Genomic DNA, 8,077 nt, shown 5'->3' with positions numbered 1-8,077 from the left:
TCATAGCCCTCTACCCCTCCTCCCATGGCCCAGTCAGCATGGCAGCCCCAGACTCTCATCTCACAAGCTCAACCCCACCAGCCTTCTCTGCCCCCATCACACCTAAGCTATTTTATCTCACCTCCACAGCCCCAAACCCAAGCAGAGTCCCCAGCCACCCTCATCCTAAACCTCTGTTAGGAGTCTGTATGAATCTGACCTCCTCCCCCTTCACAGGCCCTGAGGAGCAGTACAGTGTGGAGGTTGGGCTCCAGATCCAGCAGATGCCACCCCAGCTCCTCCACTCACCCACTGTGTGGCTTTGAGGAACTTTAACCTCTCTGTGCTTTTTTGTCTTAAGCAGGTACCTATTCCCAGGGTTGCCTGTGAACGCTTAGGAAACTCAGAGTGGCCAATGGGATGGGAGGAAGGAAGGGCATAGAGTGAAGTAGAAAGAGACCCAGGTCTAAGAGCCTAAGGCTATTAGTACTCATTAAAGCCTAAGAATTGTCACCTGGGACAAGGGACGAGCTTTCCGAATAAAGTCCGAAGTCTCTGGTCACCTTATACAGTTCCCAGGAGATGTCTGCAGAGACAACCTGTCATGCCATGGGGTGCTGGCGGGGGGGGGGGGGGTCTCGCCTATGTGGACACATTTAAGGAGTGGAGCCATGCCAGGCAGGATCTTCTCTTCTCATCAGACTCTGGGCCTCTCTCACCACCCAGGACCAGGATGCCATCTGACTTCCGACCTGTGCCAAAGAGTCTGTAGGCAGTATCTAGAAGGTGGGGCGGAGGGGGAATACCGCTTGGTTTTTTTGTTTGGTTTGGTTTGGTTTTGGTTTGGTTTTTGGTTGTTGTTGTTGTTGTTGTTGTTGTTGTTGTTTGTCAACTTGACCCAGGCTAGAGTCACTGGGACGAGGGAATATCCTGAGGAATTGCCTCCCTCAGTCGGACCTGTAGGAAAGCCTGTGGAGCATCTTTTTAGCGTAGGAGGGTGCAGCCCACTGTGAGCAGCCTCACTCCTGGGCAGGTAGTACTGGGAGACATCAAAAAGCAAACTGAGCAAGTCATGGGGAGAAAGCCAGGAGGCAACACTCCTCCCCTGCCCCTGCCCCTGCCCCTGCCCCTGCCCCTGCCCCTGCCCCTGCCCCTGCCCCTGCCCCTGCCCCTGCCCCAGGGACTGTGATCAGGATGCATAAGCCAAATAAATCCTTTCCTCCCCAAGTTGTTCTTGGTCGTGGTGTTTCTGACAGGGCAGAAGTCCTCGGAGGCAGCTTCCAGAACTCCATTCTACTCTCCTCTGACCCACGTCCTCCCATCTGCAGCGCTCTCTTCAAAATACACCATTTGTCTGTGTAATCATCAAGCCAGCCTGGGTGTTGAGTGTTACTATCCCATTTTACAGAGGACAAGCTAAGCTAGCCATGGTCCTCCCATTCCCCTCTACGGCCTCCTCCAATGAAGGGTTCTAAGAGCAGGCCCCGGGCTGACCAGACAGGGCTCAACAGAACATCTCACACTGGATCCTCTGTAGGTGGCCAGTAGGGAGCAATGCTGCCCTCAAAGAGGCCTTAACCAGGTTCCGGCCGCCTGCCTTGGCTCCCAGGACACAATAAGGCTGAGGTACAAAAGGGGTTCATTCTTTCTCATCTGTGCACAAAAGGAAAAAGTCCTCCTTTCCTTCTTGTGTTGTGTGTTCACCAGCCGAGAGAACATTCTAGAAATGCACCCAATTCTATCCACTTTCAAGAAAGAGGAAAGGCTGGAGAAGAGGATGTATCCAGGTCACAGCTGCATAGAAAGGAAAAGGAGCCAGGCCTAAGTAGGAGCTCCCAGAGGTTCCATGCTGTGCCCCTATGAAATCACATTGGGATAGAGAATGACGGTCCAACTCCTGTGGGGAGACAGGGTGCCTTAGCCCCTGGACAGAAAACAGAGTCAGTCAGGGGGGCTCCAGGAATAGAGATGACACACTGACCCTTGTGTGGCCTGTCCAAGCAAGAAAAACTCCAAAAAACCAATCAGTCCTAAAACCCTTACCGGTGATTTCATTTCCCAAGCAGACTTTTAGAGCCTGGCCCCAGAGCAGACAGAAGGGACGAGGACTGGGGACTAGAGGTCACAAGGCTCCCACAGGCTAGAGCTCTGGGCCATGCTGCTCGACCTGGTCATTTCCATAGTCCCCCATCTGGCAAGAAGGACCAGAGAGCCTCTGATGAGCCTCTTTTGAACCCCAGTCTTACTGTGTCCTGGGACAAAGGCAGCTAGCTGGAACCTGGGTGCAGCCACTCCTGGGGCAGCATCTCCCACGGCTGGCCACCTAGAGAGGCCCCCGTGTGAGATGTTCTGTTGAGCCCTGTCCGGTCAGCCCAGGGCCAGCTGTTAGGCCCCTTCATGGGAGGAGGCCCCAGAGGCAAATGGGAGGGATTATGGCTGGCTTAGTTTGTCCTCTGAGGGCCCCTTCACCACTGCCCCTCTCACTGACACTATGCTGTTATATCTAGACAATTTTAGTGAAGTCCCCATCAAAGCCAGCAGCCTTACCCTGCAGTCTTCTGCCTGCCCAAAGTGGCCAGGACTAAGGAGTGACAGCAGGGACCTGGGAATAGAGGCCGAGAGGAATGGAGACAAGGACAAACACTGGGCACGGGGGCAGCACTCGCTTGACTGGCACTAGGTGGGGGAACTGGTGACTCGCATGACCAATTGATGGGCATTTCCTTAGGAGCAATAGAAACCAGACAAGGAAGCAGGTGCCGCCGCGCTTTGTGAATCAGCAGCCATCACTGCGACCTCGCCCACCACCTCATGCTGACTCTGAAAGGGAATCCACACCATCCCAGCATCCCAGCGCTCTCAGTTTCACACCTTTCCCTCCCCGCTGCCTCCACCCTCCCCCAGTTTCAATTGCTATGGTCCTTGGCTTGAACCACGGGCTTCAAATGGAAAATTGCCTTTTTTCAGGGTACCATACTGATGGTAGAGGCAAGGACCCCAACTTCGTCCACTCCCTCCACTCCCTTCACCATCAGACTTGGCTCCCTCTTCTACTTAGGGTCCCCACTCACAACCCCACTTTGCCTAGTTATTACTATTCATCCATGTCACCCTCGAAGGAGCCTTCCCTGGCCCTCCCTCTATGTCATCCTCATGATATGCTTTCCAACACCCCTCTCTGTGGTCAGACCAAGACTTCAGTTGTGTACATGGTGATTGCCTGTTCCCTCCCACGGGATCTGAAGGGCCAGGAAAACAAGAGCCAGGACCTGGTCTGGTTTGTCCCATTATCTCCGCAGCATGGGGTACAGTGCCAGGTGCACAGTATGTACTCAATAAACAGCACGGACAGAATGAGTCCTCCACTTGGCTGGATGTCACATGGTGACCCGTCCGTCCCTCTCTACCTTGCCCAGCCCCAGGCCTCACTCTGACCATTCTCATTTGCTTCCTGATGGTTGGGCTCTGTGGTGAGGACGAGGGTAAGGCCCATGATTAAGACAAAAGAGGCTTGTGTAAATGCCCCAGCAGGTTCTAGTTAGCCTCAGTGATAACAGCTGCTCTACCCCATGACTCAGAGGACTCCTAGATCTCACTCCAGACAGGAGGAAGTCTCCTCCTTGGTCTCAAATTTGGCTTCTGGTCCGGACTCAGGGCCAGTAGCCCTCAGGGATAATCTAACTGCTTAATTGCTCAGAGAGGTCAAGGCCCAGCCAGGGTCACACAGCAGAACTGCCAAAGAGCCACACCAAGGATCCAGGGCGCCAACTCCTACCCAGGGTTCTCCCTGTGCTATAATAAATGAGGCTATTTTTAGGAGGCTAATTAGCAAGTCAAATATGACTCCTGCTAAAAATAATGCCACCTTTATGCTTTTCAGAGTCTCTGCATCACCTCATTTGCTCTTGCGATGAGGGAGTGGGCGGGGCAGGCAGGCAGGTGGGGATCTCATCAGAAAGGTGCAGTCCCTAGAGAGGAAGTGTCTGGTCCTCAGACAGGGAGCCCAGGATTCTGCTTTACCTGCGGAGGAGCCTGGCTCTAGCCCCAAACTGTATTCTCATAGCTCCTAGACCTGCGGTCTCTTGAAGCCTGGTGTCCACCTCGGCTTCTCCGGGGTCAGTCCCTCAGCACACGGTGGAGAATGGATGGAATGGGAGGCAAGGGCAGCTACTGTGTAGCCTAAGTTGTCCCTCAGATGGGGGACCCAGTTCACCATTCACCCAGGGGCTGGATCACATGCAGCTGCTCGTCCTGCACCCCCCCCCCCCCCCACACCTCCAGCTTGACTCCTTTCCACCAGAGGCAGCACCAGACAAGGCTGGACAGACAGACGTGAGGTCAGATCCTCAGTTCCTTCCTGAGCCCCCAACTCGGATGCAGCTGGGCTGGTCCTACAGGAAAACAGCGGAGTGGGGAGGGGCAGACTGTGTCTAACAGGGGATGTGGCTGAGCCCCTGTTTCTCAGACAAGCAACTCACACACAAGCCAGAATACCATGAACTCCTCCCCTCCTGCAAGAACAGGCTGAGTCCCCACGGGGTAAGTAGAATCTAGAGGGCCCCCCAGTTCCCAGAGGTCTCCACTCAGAACAAGGACCAATTATGGCAAGTGCTTCCCTGAGATGCAGACTGAGCCCTTTGTAGTCAGGAGAGCTAGTTGAAGGGGGTTATGCTCGTGCAATGAAGAAGGAAAAGGGCCCTGGGACAGGCAGCAGGTACAGCAGGTAGAGGGGCTATGGACCCATGGAATCCTCTTACAAGTACATCCAGCCCATGTCTCACCTCACCCACAGAATCAGCTGGTTTGGAAGGGTCTGGGCTCACAGTCCATTATTCACAGTCCATTGTGAATTTGACAGGACCAGACTCACACTCCTTCCATCCAGGAATCCTTGTGCTGACAGGTCTAACCAGGAGAAAGAAGACAAGGGCTTGGATACCCTAATGAAGAGAAAGGAGGAGGAGGGACCACATAAGGCAGAGCAAATCTGTCCCAGGAAAGCCACAGGTGCCCAGGAAGATACCTCTCCTGCATACTTGGGTGGGTACCCCCTTTTCCAGGTCCCCACTCAGCCAGCAGCATCTGCCTTAAGAATTGTCTGGTGCGAACCATGTTGGCTACAGGACCACAGCCAAGCCTTTGGGGGGAGGGGGCCGGGACAATGAAATGCTGACGCTGCGAGAACAAGGCCATCAGCCTGCAGAGAAAGATGGGGAGAGTCTGTGTCTTAGGAGTCAGATCCTGAGGCGGCGTCCAGCTATGCGAACTCTCTGGCTCCAGTTCTCCGCTCAGCAGGTTCCTGATTATATATTTGGAGTCAGGGCTGCTCAAGGCCTGATGTGGGCATAGCTCAGAACCTGCTTCACTCTTTAGAATGCCCGTCACCCTACCAGAACCAGAGCCTTCCTCGGCTGATGGAAAGATTGTGTGTCCTCAGCACCCCCTTCTCTGCCCTCCTCCCATTCACCCAACACAAACACAAGCAGAAGGGGTTGTAGTAAGGAAGTCCTGAAAGACTGAGCCAAGAGGTGGCAGCATGGGGAGTGGAGGGGTTACAGATGCCTGGTGCCTGCGTGGCAGATGTTGTGCCCCATGGCAGGAGGCAGCAGTGACAGGATAGCAGGTGTGGGAGCCCTGACATCAGCCTGTCACACAGTATCAGGGAGGGAGCTGTCAGTGCTGGGTGAGGCTTGCGAGCCTCGGGGAAGCTGCAGCTTTTCAGCTGAGTGAGCGAGAAACATTGGCTAAAGTGGAATTGGTGCCCCACTTTCTGGGCACAAGCTAGGGAGGGCTGCCCACTGCCTTCAGGGTCCAAGTGAAGCAGGGAGACTTGGTACAGGGGTGTATACACGACCAAGTGAGGCCAAGCAAGGACATGGGCTGGCTGAGCAGAGTCCCAGGCAGGAAGAGGACAGGTCGCTATAGCCCCTCTTTCTTTCACTGAAGGGAAGAGAGGCATACTGGGTAGGAAAGGGGGGCTGGTGCTGGGGAGTAGCTCTGATATAAGTGAAGAGGAGAAGGTCATGTGCACCTCAATTGTAGGCTCAGTGAGGCATGGTGAGCCCAATGGCTAGTGGATGTCTCAAATGTGGAGTGCAGGCAGAGTGTAAGGCTGTCCACACTGGAGTGGGAGAGCCTGGAGGGTAACAGAGTCCTTGAACCCAGCTAAGCAGCAAGAGCCCCAGCTCTGGATCCTGCATTCTAGAAAAGCTCACTCTAGCCTCCTCCAGAGTCACCCCTCCCATAAGGTCAAGGCCAAGGACATGCCTCCCCAAGACCACTCTCTTTCCCCACAGTGAAGGACCCAGAATTCCCTGCCTAAAAGACCCCCAAGCTTCACTGTGTCGTCTGTATGGGTCTTTTGCCTGGGCTAAGAGATAGCCAAGAGCCAGGGTTGCTGAATATGGGAATGGCCTATGGAGACAAGGTATGTACCTTGGGTCAGTGACATGTGTCAGTCAAGGCTGCACTAGGGGAAGAGTTGGCACCCACCCCCCATGATGCTGCCTCTTTTCAAAACTGCACTCCCAGAGTCCACGACTGCTAAGTGAGATCTGCCTCCCAGGGTGGTGTGAGGGTGTAGTAGTCTGTGTGCTTGCCAGTGTAGGCGGAGAGCGCATGCTCTGTTTAGCAGTGTGTTGGCTTGGTGTACACCATTTAAGTATCTAGACATATGGCACACGGGGTTTCCATTTTTTGCTCCTGCCCTGGGCCCAGAAAAGGTTAGAAATAGGAGTCCACGAGAACTCTGCCCCAGGGAAAGGTTTAGACCCGGGCCAGGAGAGAGCACACTGAAAGCGGAGCTAGGCAGACCTGACAAACTAGGGGCTCCAGAACTGCTGGAGTGGGCGCAGGGTCCCAGCAGACTGCATGCAAAAGGATGGGGTGAACAGAGGCAAGCCAGACAGCAGATGCTACCTTGTTAAGGTTTCCTCTTAAATATGGAAAAGCCACAGAGAGGCTTTCTTTGAATGTATGGCCCAGGCTTGCCAAGCCTGGTGCTGATGTTAGCCAGTCCCCAGAGAAGCTACAGCAGACATATGCACCCTCATCGGGGTCTCCCCCACTTGCACATCTGGGGGCTTTTGGTTCTGTATTTGTGCTTCTTCCACTGGCCAACCTTTCCTGGTGCCTTCCCCTTTGCCAGCATTCCTCACCATGGAAGATACTGTCCATTGCCAGCATGCTTCCCAGCCCCAATTCCTTCCTCCAAAGAACACCCCCCCCCAAATCCCACATTGACTGAAGCAAGGACACCCACCTCAGATTCACTTCTCACAGAGCCCCTGTTTCAAATTCTTCGCTACCATTTACTCCCTGGGTGACTACACACGAGCCTCCTCGTGTTCCCAGCAGCTTCATTCATGAAGAGAAGATAATAAAATTTCCCTGTAAAGGTATTAGGGAGATTAGATAAAGCACACACACAGGTCAAGTCCGTGCCAGGAAGCAAAGGCACTAAAGCCTTCTACCTCCAGACACTCCTAAGCTGTTTGGGGAGACTCTGAGAACCCAGCAGGCACGGGTTCTGCCCCCCCCCAACAAATATAAGTCCCCAAGGAGCACACAGACCCCAAGTTCAGGTGCAAACAAAGTAGAAAAGGGAGGACAGAAGTGAAGCTAGGAAGCTGGTCACGGAGGGTGTCCCCAAAGGCGACTTTAGAGGAAGGCCTTGAAGATTCAGGGAACCGACACAGACACAACACACGGAGGAAGGAGCTTCTGCAGGTTCGTGTACTGAGAGTACTGTGTCCCTGGGCTAGGTACCTTGTAAATTTGAGGAAATCTTCCTGGCCCTGCTATTATCTCCCACTGTGGGTCCTTGACTGCTGCAAGAAGTAGGTGTGGTAAGGGGCCTCATAGGCACCCCAGGATTTGAGCTCACACAGGCCCCAAGGCGCCTCTTTGGAGGACTGATGAGAAAGAATTTTTTTTTCTCTTCCACACTTTTTTCCCTCACGAATGGCCTCCTGGGACAACAACCACTGCCAGCACTTCAGCACAGAACTAGACAGAGCCTCAAGCTCAGGGCTTAGCCCTGCCTTCAGAGGACCTACAATCCGGCTCACAGCGGAGTCCATGTCTCTTCTCAGTCCCT

Source organism: Arvicola amphibius, chromosome 3 (genome assembly GCF_903992535.2).
Source record: "Arvicola amphibius chromosome 3, mArvAmp1.2, whole genome shotgun sequence".
In the NCBI taxonomy this organism is placed as follows: domain Eukaryota; kingdom Metazoa; phylum Chordata; class Mammalia; order Rodentia; family Cricetidae; genus Arvicola; species Arvicola amphibius.
The sequence above is the reverse complement of the archived record's forward strand: the minus strand, read 5'-3'. Positions refer to the sequence as shown.